The sequence below is a fragment of the Mirounga angustirostris genome, unplaced genomic scaffold (genome assembly GCF_029215605.1).
Source record: "Mirounga angustirostris isolate CCGP_5_RB_7025 unplaced genomic scaffold, mMirAng1.0.hap1 SCAF_7, whole genome shotgun sequence".
Taxonomy (NCBI): domain Eukaryota; kingdom Metazoa; phylum Chordata; class Mammalia; order Carnivora; family Phocidae; genus Mirounga; species Mirounga angustirostris.
The window spans coordinates 19,100,751-19,122,321 of NW_026991715.1; the positions used below are offsets into that span (position 1 = coordinate 19,100,751).

Sequence of the window (21,571 nt, forward strand, 5' to 3'; positions counted from 1 at the left end):
ATGTTGTTGTATTCAGAATAATTTTAGGTCGTCTGCAGAAAAGTGGTTTTAATGCATCTAGTACCTCAGACCCACAATTTTATAAATATTCTTGCTTTTGAGGACGCCAGTGTGGACAGATCGATTTAAAATCATTTAAAGAAGAATATTAAGTATGTGATGGTATGGGTTACGTAAAGATACAGCAAAACTCGTTAATGCTGATGCTGAACTATGGGAAAGCCTCCTCGGGGGGCAACCTTGTCCCTTTCACATAGCAATAGAGGCCAGAACTCTGGGACAGAGGATTTTCTGTGATGTAAGATTTCTTTTTTTTTTTTTTTTCAGTCATGAGTCTGTGTCCAGAGATAAAAACCTTTTAGGCTTTGAGGAGTTTTTCCTTTTCTTCTAAGTTTTGGTTTTGTTTTGTTTTAAAGAAGAGCCTTAGCGTGGTGAACTGTAGGACATCGTGTTCTGGAATCCTAAGTGCAAAGGGAAGCGGTAGTTTTTGGCAATTGCACCGAGCTGAGGGAAGTGTGAAACGCACTTTAGAAGGAAAAGGCAGATATGAAAACCAAAATGTCAGGAACGGTTCTGATAGCGGGTTATCTTATCACGCGCATATGAACATGGACCCATTCACTTTCAGCAAAGATGGTTCAGCACCTCTGTGGGCTCGTCTCCTTATCTGTGGGCACACACAGGTAGACCGCGTTTCCCACGGTAGCTGTATTTTGGAAATGTTGTAAATACGTTGAGTTGTTTTTATTCGAGTCCTCCTTGAGGGCTCTCGGGAGGGTGGATGTTCTCAGTGAAGCCTTTTGACAGGCAGAGTCACCCCTTTATCTCCTGTACATGTGGATTTTGATATATCACATTTTCTGCGATCAAAGCAGGCATCATCAGAATGCTCGAAGTTTGGGGCATATTAGATGACAAGTGTCTGGTTCTGTTTCAGTTGTTTGTGCTGTTTGTTGTATTATTTTTGGAGGCCGGGAGGGAAGGCATTGGGAATGTCAGCTGGTCTGGGGCAAAGGAGAGGCGTGGCTCTTTGGGTCTCTTCTTAAGCACCGTGCTCCCTCCCACCCCCCACCTCCACCTTTCAAGTGCACTTCAAGGTCATTTTTTAAATGAATGAAAGTTCTAATATTAAATTGCAGTTCTTTGACAAATAAGAAAAAGAAGAGCCTTCTTTTTTCTTTTTTAAAGATTTTATTTATTTGAGAGAGAGAGACCAATCATGAGCGGTAGGGGAGGGGCAAAGGGAGAAGCAGGCTTCCTGCTAAGCAGGGAGCCCGATGTGGGACTCGATCCCAGGACCCTGGGATCATGACCTGAGCTGAAGGCAGACCCTTAACGACTGAGCCACCCAGGCACCCAGAGAAGAGGTTTCTTTTGTCTCAAGCTAGAGATCTAGCCTGGCTGAATGAGCTTTAAAGGATGCCATGGAATCTCGTGGTAGATGCTGAGTGCCATTCCTTTTTAAGGGGGTCTGTGCGCTGATCTCATGCAGACAGTTCAGAAGGAGCAGAGCCCCTAATTACAGTGAAGGTTTGGTCTCGCTGTCATGTTACTAAATTAGCATCCATTCTGTGTGTGCCTGGCTTGCCATGCTGAGCTTCAGAGAGAGGAGGATGTGGACAGTGGGGCCATGGGATCTAGGTAGATCTTTTGCTGTTCTTGAAAAGTTCTTTGGAGAATTTTTTCCTCCCTGGCATATGCTGAACCTGTCCTTGGCACACAGGCTTCACTCAGTGTGGGCAGGCTGTGCCGGACCCTAGAGGCTTATTTCTATAAAAATCCACCACATCGGGGTGCCTGGGTGGCTCAGTCGGTCAGGCGTCTGCCTTCAGCTCAGTTCATGATCTCAGGGTCCTGGGAGCAAGTCCTGCTTCAGGCTCCCTGCTCTGCAAGGAGCCTGCTTCTCCCTCTGCCCCCTGCTCATGCTTTCTCTCTCTCTCTTTCTCTCTCAAATGAATGAACAAAATCTTAGGGGAAAAAAAAAAAAGAAATCCACCACATCTAGTATTTTGATTCCATTGACTGATCCAACTAGTGCTTAAAATGTGCAGGTTTGGACTTTCGGTGCAGGGTTTGAATTGAAAGAAGGCGGGGATTCTGGAATCCACTTGAGTTGAACTGAATAGAGGAGTGTGCGGAATGGGCTGGGTGACAGAAGAGGGGGAAGGACCCGTGGCCACAGGGATGCGGCAGGAATGGCTTCCATTTGACAGAAATCCTTTTATAATTTGTTTGTGAAAAGATGCTGACATACCTGGAGCCCTTATTTCAAACTGCGGTAAGCCCTGCATTTGATTTTTTTTTTTTTTAAAGAAAGGAACTGTGGCATTGCTTGTCACAGTTTTTATTAAGCCATTAAAAGATATTCTAAGCACTATTGCAAGCTCCTAAGACTTTCTAAGTGACATTGTAATGTCAGATCATAATTATATCATAGTTACTGTGATTGATGAAAAAAAGGGGACTGAGTTCTAAGGTACTGTAACATCTTTAATCTGAAATTATCTGTGCTGGCCAAATTGGCTTGCCTGTATTTTCTTTCCCAAAACATTTGGTCTCAATTGTAGTTTTCTTTCTTTTAAAAAAAAAAAAAGGTCAGAAAAAGTTCAAAATGACATGATGGAATATATATTTGTTTGGAAAAATGATCTGGTTATTACCATGGCAGCTATATTAAATTTTTAGGGTTATGTGATATAGTTTTTATATTAATACCATCTTTGAAATTTATTTACATGATGTCACAGCTCTGATGGTTACATTACATCCTTGAAAGCAAAAATGTACAAACTAGCCAAGATTTATGCAGCTTCTTAGTAGGAGACAATTATTCCATTTTAAGGGGGGAAAAAAAGGTATTCGTTGGGTTTTAATTATACCATTTAGAAGATGACATGTATTTAATTTATGGCGAAAGAAATGCAAAGATGGTTTATAGAAAAAAATGCTTACCTAATAAAAAGTGTCTTAGTAAAGCTCTGTAATTTTGCTTTGTAATGAAAGTAGTGGTCTGAGAAATGGGTTTCACGAATGAGACTGTCCTTGTATTCATTCTTCCCTGTCATGCGTGGAATTGTTACACATGTTTACTCCTGCTGGAACTTTGGTTTGTAAAGAGCTTACTGATCAAGAGAAGCTAAGTTGTTAATTTCTTAAATAGATTCTAATTATAGATATCATTGTTTTTTTTTTTTTTAAAGATTTTATTTATTTATTTGAGACAGAGAGAATGAGAGAATGAGAGAGAGAGAGCACATGAGAAGGGGGAGGGTCAGAGGGAGAAGCAGGCTCCCTGCCGAGCAGGGAGCCCGATGCGGGACTCAATCCAGGGACTCCAGGATCATGACCTGAGCCGAAGGCAGTCGCTTAACCAGGCGCCCTAGGTATCATTGTTTTTAAAGTTATTTATGGGCCTCTTCTTTCAACAGACAGGTCTCCCCTTTTAAATTGAACTTCAGATTCTGAGTTTAAAACATTTTTTAAAAAATGAAGTCTTTTAATTTTTAGGGTTAATTCTGATAGTTGTTACAAGGGTGATGATAGAAAACTATTACTGAAATAGAGAAAAGTATACTTTTTCTGAGGCTCCTCATTATTCTAGTTCTTTGGTTTTATACCCCAAGAGCAGAATTTTTCTGTAAAATAAATATATCCAATCCTGATTGTTTTGAGGATATCGAAGTAATGTTATTTTCCCCCTTTAAGCTATTATTTTAACTTAAGAGGAAATACAGTATGATCCACTGAACTAAAACTGAGATGATCTGGAAATTCAGGTTCAAGTTGGAATGTGCCTCAGTTAATATTGTAAACATTATTGAATGCCTTGGCATTTATGTTTTTAATTAATAACTTTTTAAATTAAACAGTTGCATAGAGGTTTTTCAAAATTTGTTATGATCTGGCACTTTTAATATTTAAGGTAATGGGGTCACTGAGCTACAGGAAAAAACCATCATTTTTATTTTTCTAGAAATTCTCTTTGTAGCTGCCTGTGAGGCACAGTCCTAAGCCCCTTATTGCCTTATTTTCCTTAATCCTTACACACCCTGTGGGGTGGTTATTCTCTTTTTACACCTGAGAAAACAGAAATTAAGTCATGTGTCCGAACTCACACAGCTGAGGTTCCTGATGCCTGCTCTGCCCAATTCCACTTAACACACAACACCTGAGGGTTGAACATTCTGTACTTAGTTTTTCAGAGCTATTGAAGTGGGTGGACATTTGTTTTGGAAAGGAAAACCCAAACCCACTAGTCAAAATCAATGAAAATGGTGTGGTTTATTGACCGCTTACTATGTTTCAGGCACTTATACGGATTTTCTCATTTCATCCTCATGGAAACCCTTGGAAGTTGCCTGAACATCTTCCCCATCTTACAGATGAGATAAATGTTTTGCTCAGGATGGCGTAGGTCATAATTGCTGAATCCAAGATTCATACCCATACTGGCTGATTCCACTCTTACCATGTCTCCTTTTCCCTAAAATCTAAGTGTATCCATTACACACTTGTGTAATTGAATTCACTTTCAATTACACGGAACTTAAAAGAATATAACTGTTTAAAAGCTTATTCTTAACTTGCTTATATTCTACCACATGGGAAGTATAAATTGTAACTAAATTTGCACTGGTATAATAAAAAAGCATGTGACTTATGGTTATATTATTCTGTCCCCCCCCCATTGGCATAAAAATATTTTTATATATGCTTAAAATGGTTGTGTTATGGCTTTTATCCTTCTGGATTCCGGCTGCCAAGTATTTATATTTAAGATACATTTTTGCATAGTTGTCATTTCCCAGGATCATAGAATTTGGGCTGGAGCATCCCGAAGATCATCTAATTTAATGTCCATGCCTCTCACTGGAGAACATGCAGAGTCAGGTTAAGTGATTTACCCAGGTCGCAAAGTTAGTACTGCCCAGGTTAGAATTAGAGCCCAGGATTCCTAATCTGTAGGTCATCTACTGATGAATCTATTAGGAAATATAAACGCATAAGCCAAAGGAAGATCAACAGTGCTTTCATTTAGAAAAATTTTACAGCTTCCAAAGCAAGTGGTTCTACTGGGTGGACTGATTCAATGTGAGTATATACTTTCTTTTTAGTAGGAAAAAATGGCGGCATCAAAGGGTTTGATCCAGGCTGGAAGGGAATGCTTTGGAGTATTAATAACCATTAACTCACTAAATCCAGCAACAGGCAGTGCTTAATGTTCAGAAGGCTGAAACACTTAGCTGCCTGATGTAATCTAGTCCACTCACATGATCTCTACCCTAAAAATATCTGTCTTAGGAACTAAGTCAACCTAAGGACTGGATTCCAGTTTACTTTTCTAGTGCTCCTGAAAATGTGGTCGAGGATTTAAGCAAAACCAGTACATCAAAACACATCTGCTGTCAAATATAAAATGAAAGGGCCATAAAAGGAACATAGGAAGCCCAGAGTTTGTAGATCTGGAAAGAAAGAGATGAGAGTGAGATCTGGTGCTTTGGAGACCAAGAAGTCTGTCAGACTCTGAAGAGAACCTGCTCAAAAGTACGAAACACACGCTAAGAATTGTAGCTCATTTACTGGTGTTCTCCTCTCTGTTGCTCCATTCAGTACTGTCCTAGCTGAATGTGTGGAATTTGGCATTAGTTGTGTGTGTGTGTGTGTGTGTGTGTGTGTGTGTAAACATACCCTTTTAAGAATCCCCTGACAGTTCTGAGCCTTCTTCCCATAGATGATCCGTATACACATACACCGAGTATTCACAGCCTCGCCTGGAGCCCCTCCACGGATCCCATTGTGAGACTTCTCTCCACATTCTTTCCTCCGGGCCTACAGAAGGGAATCCTAAGTCTTGTCTAAAAATGAGGAAGCATACAGATCATCACAAGGTGGTAATTAGGTGGTTGCTTTCTTTGGGTGTTGACGTTAGTCATACCTCTGCTCACCAGAGGATTTGCACACCTCGTGGCCCAGACATTGGGGTTCACTGGCTCCCTGGGTTGGATTTCTGGGGAATCATGCCTCGTGGACTTGACTGCCTATCCAGGAACACAGGGCCGCCTCTCTGTGAGAACACCCTGCGCCCCGTCCCCGGCTGCAGGCTGGCCGGCCGTCTGGACCAACGCTGTGAAAGGGGGCTTTCTTCACAAACCCACACCGGGGCTCTTTTGCGGCTGGGCCACTTCCACTCTTGAGGCCCTTGACATACCGAAAGATGAAAAAAATGCCAAAACAGGGTTACAAAAACAGTGGTACACTTTACATGTTTACCTGTGACAGCTTAATGCTTTTAATACCAGAAACATAGAATTACGCTTTTCATGAGTTAATGACAGGATTTATAAAAATGTTAAACTTAGGGCTGGCTGCAGGCGTGTGGTCCTGTCAGAGGACCTGGTTTAAAGTGGGCAGGGAAGGTCTCTCAGTCTGTCCGTCTGTCTCTGCGATTGTGTGCATAGCCTCACTTGGAGAGGACGTCAGAGGTCTAAATGGGAGGCTCTTTAGGAACGTGAGGCCCAGTGGCCCCGCCAGAACGCCCTGGGGAGGATCCCCAGCAGCCTGTCGTGCGAGAGGCACTGGGTGGCCCCTGTCACCAGAGTCCCTTACCTCCACTGAGCTGCTTAAGGCACCTGCGCTCCTGTCCTCAAACCATGGCCGTGCAGTCAACAGCCTCCCCCTGCATCTCGACGAGGACCCACGGTACAGTAGGAAGGGTGTCGGGAATGGCCATCTGTCCTCCCCACGGGGACTTCAGCCCTGGCTATGATAATTTGAAATTCCTTTAACAGGGTGCACCCACTTTCAAGGCTGGCTTGGAGATAAAGCTCAAAATGCAGCTCTTCTTCCCGGAATAACATCTTGACCTAGGTTCCCAGCCCCCAGGAGCCTGAAGAGGGAAGCACTGGGCCTGGAAAAGAGGGATGGAAACCTGATGGGGGGAGAACAAGAGTTACCTAAAGGGAAGACTGAGAAGAGTGACAGCCATCAGCAGGGGGCAGGTTTCGGGGATGGCGTGGCCAGAGGAACCAACATTTGCAGGGAGCTGTGTGTTCCAGGCTCGGGGAGCCTTCGGCCTTGCCATTGGCTGAAGTCTCCATCCAGCTCCTCTGCAGCTGCCTTCTCTCTGCAGAGGCTCTTGGGCATTTTTAAAGGAAGTGGTAATTTTAGCCAGGGAGGCAAAACACAACTTTTTCAGGCAACAGTGCATCTTTTAAAATATTCGCAGTTGGGTTCAGCTCTGCTTTTGCTGGGTGGGTCTTCCGAAAGAATAGATGGCCGTGGTGCAGCACTTAATGCTTAGCTACCTAGAAGGCATCCTATTCTTTCCTCTATATCCTTCTAACTGCCTATGCATTCATCTTACCTGCCATCTGCACCTCCATCCACACTTCATCTACACATGTGTCCACACTTCTACCGCACCTCCATCCACACTTCCATCCACACATGCATCTACACATGCATCCACACTTCCATCTACACCTCCATCCACACCTCCATCTACACATGCATCCATGCCTCCAATCACACATACATCCACACCTCCATCCACATAAGCATCCACACTTCCATCCACACATGCATTCACACATGCATCCACACCTCCATCCACACATGCATCCATACCTCCATCTACACCTCCATCCATCCATCCAACCAACCAGCTAGCCAGACAGCCAACCAACAGACATGTCTTGAACACCAGGCACTACAGCATGCTAAGCTCTGTGTTGATCACTAGGATTAGTATGACAAATATGACAGACTTTATCTTTGTCTTCCTTGAGGTTTTGGTCTGGCAGATTTTAATCCAGTGTTTGTTTAATGCTGCCTTCACTGTCCAGAATTTCATTAAATAACTTGTTTTAATTCTCTAAGTCCTGTTATCCTTTTCTGCAAAATAGTAAATGGATTACCCTTCCTACACCTAGGAACACCATTATGGACATAAAATATCCTCATATCGTATGGGAAAATCCGCAGATTGTGTTGCCAGGATAAATGTCTTCTGATTTGCTTCTGTATGTACGTCTCCTGTGGAACTATAGTCTTTGAACTATAGTCTTTGAGGGTGGGGACTGGGTCTTAAGTTTTTAATGCCCTGCACCACACATAGTCACTGGCCCACAGTAGCTGCTTACTAAATGTTTGTTTAGGGGCGCCTGGGTGGCTCAGTCGGTTATGCGTCTGCCTTCGGCTCAGGTCATGATCTCAGGGTCCGGGATTGAGCCCCGCATCGGGCTCCCTGCTCAGCGGGGAGTCTGCTTCTCCCTCTCCCTCTGCCCCTCCCTCTCGCCCTTTCTCTTTCAAGTAAATAAAATCTTAAAAAAAGAAAGAAAGAAAGAAAAATGGTTCTAAGAAGCCAAAATCCATCCCTTTCCCATGTCTCTTGCTCCAGGACAGACTTAGATTTCATGAGATATTTTTCCCTGTGAGCAGTTATCTTTAGAAGGTGGCTGTCTAAGTGTCCCAGCCTGGGGGCCATGCTTGGTTTAGGCCAGTTGTGGTCTTTCTGCTCCCACACTTTACACACTCGAGTGGCTTGAATCGGAGGGTTCACTTAGTCTCTGCCATCATCCCGTAATCCAGGGCAAGATGGTACAAATTGAGTGCTTGCTCAGCACTGTCTTGACTTGATGTAAGGAATGTCTCCTAAATTATCTAAGATCTGAAAATATGTTTTGTTTTGTTTTGTTTTACTCTGGACAGATGGTCATTTTCCCTTTAATAAAGTGTGTCTGACAATCACACTTTATTGGTGTGGTTAGGAAAAGAATGTCATAGACTTGGGAAAACATAGTAATTTAAGGAGTGACACATTTCAGTGAAGAAATAAAGCTGTATACCATAGGAAACCCATTACTTCATTGGGACAAATGTTCAGTGTCTTCAGAAAGTTCTTACTAAAAAAAGCAGGTGAGCTCTAGGGCATGGTGTGTGTTTGACTACACATACATGGAAGTAGGCTCTCTCTCAGGGACATTGTCTTTACAAACATTCCCTACTTAGTACCTTGTAAGTATTTAATATGATTGCTAACATCACTGTTTGTACCTAGGCTCGGGTCCAAGCTGCTTCTTGGAAATCGTATTCTTCAGTAGCTACCCTGCTGAGCTGTAAAATTAGTAATAGTTTTCAGCAAGCCCTATATGGTGTCAGACCCACTAGAATTTATAAACCAGAAATTTCTACTATAGTAAGGGTTAAGTAGTAGTACTCCGTAAGATATATTGCATGAACCATATGGAGAATTCATGTGTATACCGCAGTGTAATAACTTTAATGTGTTATTTTATGGTCCTCAAGTGTCGAACTATTCAGTATATTATTATAGATCGTGTGCAAATCCTTCAGTTCATCCTGGTCGTATTTATGGGATTATTTTAACAGCATAATGGTCCTCTTTCCTGTTTGGTGGAAAATGAAGGCTTTGTTTTTCCATGTGGAGGAGCATGTTAATTCATATTTCCCTGTAATTTCTTTTCTTTTTTTTTTTAAACTGAGACTTTCTTGCATAAAGCACGTCGTTGTTGTTGTTTATATATTTTTTCGAAACCCCCCTTTCCATGATAGGAGAAAGGATGGTGAGTAGCTGAGCCTGTGTGCCAGCCAGGGTCTGAGATCAGTCCCACGGCAGGGTTCTCTGAGGCGGGGCAGAGCGGAATCAGTTCTGCTGATCCCAGTCCACCTCCGCGGAAGTGCAAACGAGAGAGCAGGGCAGGAAAGGGAGGGAAGCTGGAAACCGTGGTGTTTTACTCATTCGTTGCAGTATACGGAGAAAACCATGGTAGTAATGTGTGTAGTCCTTTGTTGATGGTACACACAATTCATGACGGTGGCCTTTATAACCCCCTCCCCCCCCCCAGCATGGAGTAACTCTGAGAAGATGCAGGTTTTCTTGATTACTTCGATCTAAATGTTTATTCAAGCTTTCATGAGAGTTTTTCTTCATTTACACAAGGGATCTCTCCGCTGAACGAATATCCATTTTAAAATGTGGGCTCTGTGCAGATGAAACAAGTTTTCCCAGGATCCAGAGTCACTTCATTTGTAAATCTGTTTCGTGGAGGTCAGGACTTCTTGTCGGTGGCCTTGATTAAAACTGGATCTTTTAAAAAGCCGAACTGAAGCAGTTTTTAAGTGGGTAGGTTTACGGTTTGTGGAAGACATTCGTGCTGATACTTAAAAAAAAAAAGAAAAGGAAGAACAAATTGCTGCCTGCAACTATTTCCAGGGCTGTTCTGAGCCCTGGAGGATGAGCAGTATTTTCCTTTCTCGTGTGGATGTTGTATGGGGTGCCGGAGATGGTTGTACACCGTGGATATTAGTCCTGTGACGGAGGACGGGGTGAAAGATAGGATTGCAGCAGAGCCTGCGGATGGCACCCGGCCAGTGCCCTGAAAAATGGCAAACGTGTCACGGCTAACAGCTGGATGCAGAAATATTTCTCTTTAATTTGGATGGATAAAATTTTTTTCACAGCGGGGCACTCTCAAAAGAGTACAACATCAAAGAGGGTGGGTCTCACCAGTGAGACATCAGCTGGCTCCAGGATAGAGCGAAATGAATGAACTGTTGGGACTTTTCCAGCGTCTCTGCTTCTGCCAAGTGAAAAGTTAAAGGTTCAATGGCTTGTTCAGATCACAGACAAAGTCCTGATAATGGAAGCCTGATGCCCGCGCACCACCCCCCACCCCAAAGTCTTCCTCTGATCAACAGACAGAGGATGTCTGAAGAAGACTCCAGATTGATGGATGACAGGCTTCCTATCGATGGCCGCCCCCCCGTCCTCGGAGATAAGTGGGATGCACCAAGCGCTCTACCAGCTCCCAGGAGTTCTTGGGGGCTCTGGGCGGGAATCCTCCCAGCCCCTCATTGTCCTCTGCTAGCCTGACACTTAGCAGCAGCTGACCCCCAGTGTGACCAAAATATCTGTTCCTGTTTCTTCACGTGGCCGGCGCTCTGAGGCAGGCTTCGCAGACCCCACCCCGGGTGTTTTACAGTTTATTGACACTTTTCAGCTGTTTTTCTGATTACCATATTTCAGTCTTGACTTATATGTTAGTATTATCTGCAAGCTCAACATAAACCTCTAATGATTTTCTAATATTTCTGGGACTTGATGAATGTGAATTGACAGAGTACAGTATATAGCTTTATATCAGCATCACTGAAAATACAACAACGGGCTATATAACCATTACTCATTTATTTTATGGGGGCATTTATGGCTTGACCTTTGAAGCCTCATCTGGAGATCTTGGCATTCCAGACATTCCAAAATATGCCAAACCAAAGGGAGAGGAAAGAGTTTTCCTGTTACAAATAACAACAGAGTCCGTTAATCCTAATGGAGGGAGGAAGGAGAAATTATTGAGAAGAGACAACCTGTGGTTGTGTATCTGAGATAAAAGTTGAAAAACTGAACACAAATAAATATGGGCACACGTAGCTGGTAAGTGCTTTAATGAAGCTTTTGTTGTAAAATATGCTTCTTCCTCCATAGACTTAATGTCTCCCCAGGTTTTCATGTCCTGGGCCATCATTGGCAGGAGGAGGAGAGTGATTTTTTGCAGAGTTGGGGCTTCTTACCTTTCTTCAGTTGCATGCTTGCTTTGTGTCAATGTTACTAACAGATTAAGTAATTCTCACTAACTGGGCATGTGCTCTGAACATAGGAGTTTGTTTCATGCATGACGTTATTAATCATTATGAACATTTTTATGACCCTCGCTTGGAGAATTTCAGATGCTTTTAAAGAAAAAGCTCTGCATTTCTCCCTGATGGGACAAATGGGGTATGATGAAAAAAGCAATAACGAGGTGGCCTATGATGGAGGTGGGGGTCGTCCTTGTCTCTCACGTATCAACCCTGTGACTTCGGGCAAGTCATTTAACCCTTTTTAGCCCAAGGTTTTTGTCTGTACAACGGAGTAACATTCTAGCCTACCTTACAGGTCAGTCATGAGGATCCAGTGAGCTTGTGAAAGCATGTGACCTAGTTGTTCGTGGCTGTTCCTTCCTGTGTTAAGGTGGAGGCAGATGCTCTCCTCAGTTTTAAAATACTGCTCCGTGGCCTCTTTTCCCAAGCTCTGATTTCACTCGATTTGAAAGTTCATGAGCAAGGAGGTTAGGAGACCACCGTGGCGTGGTTCTTGCTGTCTTCCTCTCTAGACTGGGAGGCGGGGTGCTCCCTGGCTGACAGTGCTCCCAGGCGATGGAATGGTCCAGGCGACCATCCACAGATGTCCCCTCCTCCTCAGCCAGTACATCTGAGCGCTCCAACAGCTCACCTACCTTGAACACGTTCAGTGTTCATAGAGACGTGAGGCACTCTAAGTCGAGGCCTCCTCTGGCCAAATAATGTCACTGACTTCAGAGGTCAAGCAGTGCAACATGGTAGCGATGTTCACTGAAGGGCTTTTGGGGTCCTGAAGGCACAGTTAATTAAAACGCATGTAATGACTGCCTGTTCCTTATAAATATGCCCCAGGTATATTCTTACAGGTGTGGTGGGTACCTGTCTTTTGGATGACATTTTTTTAAAGAGATTTTATTTATTTATTTGAGAGAGAGAGCCTGTGTGCACACGAGAAGGGGAGAGGGGCAGAGGGAGAGGGAGAAGCAGATTCCCCGCTGAGCAGGGAGCCCGACGTGGGGCTCGATCCCAGGACCCTGGGATCATGACCTGAGCCGAAGGCAGAGGCTTAACCACCGACTGTGCCACCCAGGCGCCCGTTGGACGGCATTTTTATAACACTGCCTGAAACCGAAGACTGAGTGAGTTTCGGAAGTGGGAAATGTAGGCTCTTTCTCACTGTTTTCTAGATGGTGTTCACATCCATGCAGCGTTTTAAAATATTTTGTTTTCTCCTATAATAGGCTCATCTGGGGGATAAAAACACCAACTAGAATGATTGTTTTACTCGTACATCTCGCTTGTGTCACTTCGCATCCTTTTCTTTTCTCTTTTTCTCTTTTCAACCAGAGTTGATTTCCTGGTCTGTACAAAGGCTTGTGTAAGGTGCCTGTGGGTCAATTTACAAAGTGGTTACAGTGTCGTCCTGCCCTCAGTGAGCTTGCGGTCTGGTAACCTTAGTAGTAATGAGTTTGCTTAGATTACACCTAGAACCCTGTGGCGAGCGTCCCCCAGGAGGTTGGTTGGTTATGTTTGGGCTGATGTTTCCTATCTGATTATGGTGATGGCCTCAGGGTAGCTAATGTTCTTTGGACTTTTACTGTGTGCCCAGCTCTGATTTCAGAACTTCACATATACCAGCCCATTTGATTTTTATATTAGCCCTTTGATGTAGGGATTATCGTTAGCATCACTTTTTCAAAGAAGATCTCAGCTTCTTCTAGAGGATCAGTGACTGTCCAGAGTTCCTTGGCCACCCAAGGTGGAGCCACGCTTTGGAGCTGACACTCACATGCCCTCCGTAGGTGCTCCTGACTGGGGTGGTTCCGTGGCATGTTTTCATTGGTACTACGTAAGGAAGTCTCCTGAACAACCGTACTGTTAAAAGTGAAAGCTTTTTTTTTTTTTTTAAGATTTTATTTATTTGAGAGAGAATGAGAGAGACAGAGAGCACATGAGAGGGGGAGGGTCAGAGGGAGAAGCAGGCTCCCCGCCGAGCAGGGAGCCCGATGCGGGACTCGATCCCGGGACTCCAGGATCATGACCTGAGCCGAAGGCAGTTGCTTAACCAACTGAGCCACCCAGGCGCCCCGCAGACCAGTTTTTAATAGTACTGTATTACTGTCTGTGTAAGAAACAGAGGCTGGAAATGTGTAAGATACACATACAACACGGGGGTGTTGATTCACACACACACATTTGTACGTGTCCATGTATACATATATACGTGCGTATACATACATATTATTTTTTTTTTAAGATTTATTTATTTATTTATTTGAGACAGAGAGAATGAAAGAGACAGAGAGCACATGAGAGGGGGGAGGGTCAGAGGGAGAAGCAGACTCCCTGCCGAGCAGGGAGCCCGATGCGGGACTCGATCCCGGGACTCCAGGATCATGACCTGAGCCGAAGGCAGTCGCTTAACCAACTGAGCCACCCAGGCGCCCAAAAGTGAAAGCTTTTATTTAGCACCAGAGGTATGCTGGTTTTTAAGTGTTCCCAGTTCAGAACAGTCAAGAATGACTCTCTTGAGGCTATAGCTGTGTAGCTCGCCATGGGCCACAAAATATCTGCACCCTCTCCCTCCTGACACCGAGGAATCCCACAGTGAAACATGATTATCCATCTTGGCAAACGGCATATTTTTTCAACTGAATTCCTAATACACTTGATTGTCGAGACCCTGCTTTTCTGAATTTTCCAGAAAGATGCGGACTGTATGGAGGCGCTGTGGAGAAGAGGTAGAGGACGTAGGAGAAACCATCTTGGTTTCTGTTCTTCCCTGGCTCTTGACTCCTCCAGCTGCTGTAGAAGGACTTCAAACGGTGCTGGGTTTTCAGGTCTAAATCAGAAAACTCCCAAAGACCATTTCTTGGCCCTTTGCTGTGGGAATTGTTTATTACATTTTAATCATCACGTGAAATTCATCTTTGCATTTCATACAATTGAAAGAAGTAAGATTCAAGGAGGATGTCATATTTTCTTTTACAAGCCCGGATTGAGGGGCGTCTGGGTGGCTCAGTCGGTTAAGCATCTGCCCTCGGCTCAGGTCATGATCCCAGGGTCCTGGGATCGAACTCCACTCAGCGGGGAGTCTGCTTCTCCCTCTCCCCTGTTCATGCTCTCTCGCACACACACTCTCTCTCTCTCAAATAAATAAATAAAATCTAAAAAAAAAAAATGTTTCCATTAAAAAAATAATAATAAAAAATAAAAACCCTGGTGGATAGTGCTTAGAATGGAGTTTTAATTATTGTGAGGATTCATTTCAATTCACTGCCGTGTGTTTTGAGGTCCTCCTGTGTGCCAGGCCCTGTGTTAGATGTTTGGGCCTGAAATTGTCTCCCTCACGTGAGCTGCCCAGCGAAAACCGAAGGCAGCATGTATTTCAGCTCGCCACCGAATGCTGGTGTCCAGGGCCTCAGCACAGGGACAGGCCAAGGTGTGGCAGTGAAGGAGAGGGGGCCAGCGATGTCTCCCTGCTCACTGCAAATCGGCGAATCCTTTTCATATAAAACCCTTGGATCTTTTCTTTTTTCTTTCCATGCCGAAATTCAAGGACCCATGTTCTGGAAGGGAACAGATTAGTGTTTAAGCTCTAAGGCAAGTTCCTTTTGTGTGTAGCCAGGCCTCAGCACACTCCCAGTGGGGAGGCAGGGGGATGGCGGGTGGGAGGGGGCCTGGCAATGAGCCTCCAGGCTGCCACTGACTCGTAGCCTCTCTTTGTCCAAATCACCCACTTGTGGAGCCCCCATTTCCTTATGGACAAACCGATCTGGTTGGAACCGATGGTCTCTGAGGTCCCTTCCAAATCTGATTTTCCTGGGCTCCAGATATAGCCAAGGGACTCAGCATTCTAGCAGAAGAATGGGTGACTGAAATCTTCACGGAGGCCTGTGGGTTTTCAAACAGGGTCCCCCAGTTCATGGCCAGCCCTTGGTGATGTCCCAGCAGCCACCTCCAAGAGGAAGGGTGAGGTGAGGTGAGCTGGCTGGGTGCTTTCTGGTGGACTTGCTTTTTATCTGTTTTTGTAGTGGAATATTTTGTCAACTTCTTTGCATTAAAGGGGATCCTTTGCTTAAAAAGATCATTGAAAGCCTCTGCTGGTAAAAAATGAAAGAAATGAACTCTGCTCTCTGACTCCTTGGAAAACTGCAGCACAGAAAGCTTGGATCTCAGCCAGATGGTGGCTTCTGGGCAACCCAGGAGGAATGAATGTTTGCAGTGTTTCCACGTTATCAGTTCACATGGTTTTCCTTGAAAGCGCCCCCAGCTATCACAGACTGAGTTATAGCGGTAGCAATAACTCCCTTATGGCTGGGATTACAAACTTAAATGCTTAATGAGGCCAAGCAGGTAAGTAAATTAAGGAAGTAGGGAGCCTGGAAGACAATAGGGCGGAGTAGAGACTGTGGAGAACTGGAAAAGCACATGGCTGATCTAAAGGCGGTGACCTTTTCTCTGCTCCATTGGATTATTGCCAGAGATTGGGGACTCACCTTTTGACTTTTTTTTTTTTTTTGAGAACAATTATAAATGAGGTACAATTTCCAAATTTTTAAAACATTGTAGAGGAAAAACAAAGTTGGTCAGTTGCCTGAGTTCAACCTGAGAGCCCCTGGTTTGCAGATCTAGCTTCGGAGAAAGAGCGTGCTCAGAGCTGCCAATATATGCAAATTACTATCATTCAGAAGAGGGTTTTCTTGCTATATGTGAAAATGAGCCCCACTTAGTTGCTGGCTTACATAGTTCCTGTGATTATTATCATTAACATAAATTGGCAGCATTTATAAATGATAAAGCCACGGACCAGCCACTTAGGATTAGTGTTTATAACACAATACGGTTGTATTCTTTACTCATCCTGTTCTCATTTAAAATAGATTCATGTTCTAGGAAAGTAAGGTCATAGGAGAAAGTGGTGCTCCCTGATATCCAGGATTGTGATAAGTGTACGGCTTTCCCATGGTGGTTTTCAGTTAATGCCATGTACCATCCGTAATAAGCAAGAATGTGTGATCATTATTTGAACCACATGTGTGGTGTCCTAATAAATATTATTGCATTGAAAACTGCAAAAATCCCCTTAAAAAGGTAAGAATTAGCTTTCCCCCTTATCTCTCCAGTCCCATTGATAAAAGAGAAAAGAGAAAGTACAGACCAAAAACAGTGGTTTTAAAACAGCAACAACAACATCACAAAAGAAATCAGTGGCTGATAAAGTAGTGATACATATTACAAATATTTTCCTAGGAGGATAACACAGAGTTTTTAACCTTGGGTAAGATAGTGTGCTTCTCTATTTTAACAACACATGCAAAGACCAAACTACAAAGAAATAAATGCCTAGGATTTAATTTATTTTTCTCTTTGATTTTTTGAAAAAACAATCTGAGAAGCACAAAGTATAAGGTGTAAGTGTCAATATACAGGCCAGCAAAAAAGTGAGTGTTAAGATTTTGCTGTATTTGCTTCAGATTTTTTTTTTTAAGAAAAACAAAGCTTTATAGATAAAGCTTCAGATAAATTCTCTTTATTTTGCTCCCATTCCTTTTTTCCCAAGGTCAGAGCTCTCATAAAGTTATCAGGAACCTTTTCAGTGTCTTCAGAATTTTACTGTATGTATAGTTAGTTACATATATATTGCAATATACACTGTTACAAAATACACTGTTGTTATTTTTTATATATTGAAATGTTAACAAATGGTATCATATGTATCAGTCTGCACCCTCTTTTTCTTAATCCACTGCTCTCTGTTCTTGAAGTTTATCAGTATCAACAAATCAACCGGATCTGAATACAAACAGATCTAGTTCATTTTCTTTAAGTGTCTTATACTATTGTATTGGATAATTAAAGCACAATTTATTTATTCTTATGATGCCGGATAGTTCCATTATTTCTCATTATTCACTATTACAAACAATGCTCCGGTGAATGCCCTTGGACTTGTCTCCTTGGGCACACATAGGGGGGTTTCAGTGGAAAAATTTCCTAGAAGTGATATTGCTGAGTCCTAGGATTTATGCATCATCAGCTTCATTTTGATGTCTCCAAAGTGTTTTCCAACGTGACTGTGCTTTCTTATACTCCTTTTCAGCAAAGCTGGAGCTTGCTTGCTTTCCTCCCTTTTCCTTCCTTCCTTTTCTTTTCTTTTCTTTTCTTTTCTTTTCTCTTCTCTTGTCTTTCTTTCTTTCTTTCTTTCTTTCTTTCTTTCTTTCTTTCTTTCTTTCTTTCTTTCTTTCTTTTCTTTCTTTCCTTCCTCCCTCCCTCCCTCCCTCCCTCCTTCCCTCCCTTCCTTTTCTTTCTTTCTTTCTTTCTTTCTTTCTTTCTTTCTTTCTTTCTTTCTTTCTTTCTTCCTTCCTTCCTTCCTTCCTTCCTTCCTTCCTTCCTTCCTTCCTCCCTCCCTCCCTCCCTCCCTCCCTCCTTTCCTCTCCTCTCCTCTCCTCTCCTCTCCTCTCCTCTCGCCTCTCCCCTCTCCCCTCTCCCCCCTCTCCCCTCCCCCCTCCCCCCTCTCCCCCCTCCCCTCTCCCCTCTCTCCCCTCCCCCCTCTCCCCCCTCCCCTCTCCCCTCTCTCCCCTCCCCCCTCCCCTCTCCCTTCTCTCCCCTCTCCCCTCCCCCCTCCCCCCTCTCCCCTCCCCCTCCCTCCTCCCCCCTCTCCCCCTCCCCTCTCCCCTCTCCCCTCTCTCCCCTTTCCCCTCTCCTCTCCTTTTTTTTTTCTTTTGGAGCTACCTTCCTAAAACCAATGTGCCAGATACGCTGCTATGGTTTTGAGAGTTTTCTACTGCAAAATTTTACCTTTTTCCCACCAAGTATCCTGTGTGTTTCTTTACGTGTATTTCCCACACTTTCACCGGGTCTTTTTTTTTGGCTGCTTTAGAAAGAATAGAGCAAATACTAAAACTCTGGTTGTTTCATGTTCATTCAGGACAGAGTACAAAGTCTAAAGCAAAACTGTGCTTTATTCAAGTGTTCTTCCAGAATGAATCTTTCCCTTAGTATAAATTCCACTCTCTTACCTTCATCCTCATTATTTGAATGAATGAAATTTCTGACCTCTTTGACATTTTCGTAGATTCTGAGAGGATTGTCTCAGCACCTTGTGCACGGGTTTCGGTGTTTTTCTGCTTATTTCAAATCTTTTGAAAGGAAATGAAAACAAAATGAATGTTGGTGTCAGCATTAATTCATCTCCTTAAATTCCTTGAGTTTTTTTTTAGACCTCCTAGGTATCTAATTTAAAATTTCATTTTAGTGTCACACAAATGTAGCTGTTAACACAACCTCCAAAAACACTTTCCTGAACTTGAAATTGTTGCTCTCACCTGAAACTTGTTGAAGCATTTCTTCCCTTATACAGGCACCAGTGCCCTTGTATAGTTCAGTTACACAGGGAATTTTACACATACCCCCTTTTTATTTTTTATTTTATTTTATTTTTTTAGAGCAGGAGAGAGGCGGGGAGGAGCTGAGGGAGAGGGAGAGAGAGAATCTTAAAGCAGGCTCCATGCTCAGCATGCAGCCTGATGTAACACTCTATCTCACAACCCTGAGATCATGACCTGAGCTGAAATCAGTAGTCGGATGCTTAACTGACTGAGCCACCCAGGCGCACCCACATACCCCCTTTTCCAATACACTGAACTCTTAAATGGAAACAAAGTTGAACTGATGATGGAGAATAATGATAGGGCCCAAACGAGTCCCTAGAGCTTTTCTGGGGAGATCATCCTTAGTTCCTGTTTAGGCTTACATTTGGGCATCCTGGTTTTCCCACTTTTATTATTATTATTGTGACTTGACATTTTATGACATTTATGAAGCTTTTATTTGAGGGGGGACTTGGGTGAGATGGATGTAATCAGATTTGTGTTTTGAAAGCTCAGTCTGGCTGTGGTATAGAGACTAGGTTGGAGGGGCCTGGGGAAGGTGCAGGGAGGTCAGTGGGGAGCCGGATGAAGGCCCGCAGGTGCACGAGGAAGCCGCCCCCGGCTGGGATGGTGACAGTGGATGGGGCGAGATGGATTCACTGGAAAAACATTTAGGAGGCAAATTTACCTGGATTTGGTGATGGCCAGGCGCTGGGGGCCGAGGGAGAAAACCACATCACGGTCCAGTGAGTTTCCTCGACCCTGACTGGGTGCGCAGCTATGGGATCTAAGAAGGTGCCTGAGATTTTCGTCCCGGTTCTGTGTGAAATAGTGTAAAGTCAGGGAGGCCTCATGCCCTGCGCTACGCTGTGTGATGCTTGGAAAAAGCCTGACAAATAGTCACCTGCTCTCCTCAAGGCAGGTAGGAGGCAGGCAAAAGTGGTAGGATTCCTGTAGTTACAGTCTACGCAGCTTGAGGAGTGTAGGAAGAAGCCCCTTTATACTCATTTTCAAGACTGGCTAGACATGGTGTTCAGATGAGCCATCATTCAAGGTAGCAACCCACTACAGGTAAAGGTTAGAGAAGTTTTTTGTTTTTTTTTATTTACTTATTTGAGATAGAGGGAGAGAGAGAGAGAATGCGCACATGCAAGAGCAGGGAGAGGGAGGAGCAGGCTCCCCATGAGCAGGGAGCCCGACACGGGGGCTCGATCCCAGGATCCTGGGATCATGACCTGAGCCGAAGGCAGACGCTTAACTGACTGAGCCACCCGGGTGCCCCAAATGTTGGGGAGTTTCACGTGCTGTTGATGACATTGGCTAGAAGCACAAAGGAGAATGGTATTTCTCAAAATGCTTCGTAATTATTTTCACCAACAGCTCTCAAGGAAAGTCTGTTCATCGGGGAAGGATAGGGCAGAGGGCTGGGTCATCAACATTTTTGGCTCCATTTTAGATAAACATTGGTGTCTGAGAAACTGATGGCTTTTGTTCAGTGTCGCATCGGCTGTCAACAGCAGACTCAGGGTTGAGACTTTGAATCTTTGAGCTTCCTAAAAAGGACACACCAACAGTAAGAACAACAGAGTCACTACAGTGTGATCTAACCTAAAGGCAAAGTCTGTCATTCGTTTGCTCAGGTAGCAGATGTGTCCACCACGTGAAATGATTCTGTTCTCTGCCATGATCCTCAAACTAGGAATTTAAAGAAGTCATTAATCTTAAATATAATATAATCCAGGAATGTCTTTATTCTTCTCAGGCAACCTTGATTATCAGCTGTGATCACGCTCGCAGGCTACCCAGTCAAAGCTTCTCCAGCAATTGCCTTCATTAGATTGATGTCTTTCTTTTATTTGGGGGCAGGGGGTTAGTGGAAAGGTTGGGAGTGGAGACAAATGAGTTGAAGAAAAGCAAGAAAAAAAAAAAAGTCAGCTGTTTAAAATGACTGGAGATAATAAAAGAAACTGTCATCACTAAGCCCTCTGGTCCCCAGAACAGAAATACTGAGCTAAATTAATATGAATGACGATACTAATTTTAGGGTCTAATGTAACCAGTGAGTCTCTCTGTAGGACGTACTCTCCTTGTCCATTTGGAAGAGACTGGAAAGGCTGATCAGAGGGTAAGAGACATAATTTGTCAGGATGCTCTGGGGAAAACCTCAGCAGTTACCAGGATCCCCTCGCTGATTTTATTTGGAAAGGACCAGCCCTACTGTGGTCCTTCCGAGAACCCCACCGCTTGCTTCCTGGATGCCCCAGGGCTGGGAGTCCCTTCTGAAGCTGCTGTTACGTAAGCCCTGATATCCCACTCATCGAGATACCACATCCGCCAAGGTGCCCAGGGCTCACCTGGTTTCTGGAAGTGGGAGCCTATTACCTCACTCGTCAGGGCTGACTCTGGGTGTGCTGGACTGATGTTATGCATGAGACTTTTTGTCCCATGCTCTTTGCCTGGTTTGAAGCGGATTTCATTTCCTTGAATATGATCTTGAAAGAAAATTTGCATAAGATGACTTAAAGCAGTCATTGTTAGACCCACCTCAGTTAAGACAT

At 43.8% G+C, this 21,571-nt stretch overlaps 1 protein-coding gene across 1 annotated transcript in view; it reads left to right on the forward strand.

Annotated features, from left to right (window-relative positions):
• Positions 1-21,571, forward strand: part of PRDM6 (PR/SET domain 6) — a 101,300-nt gene that overhangs the window by 46,172 nt on the left and 33,557 nt on the right. The gene's annotated exons all lie outside the window — the stretch shown is intronic.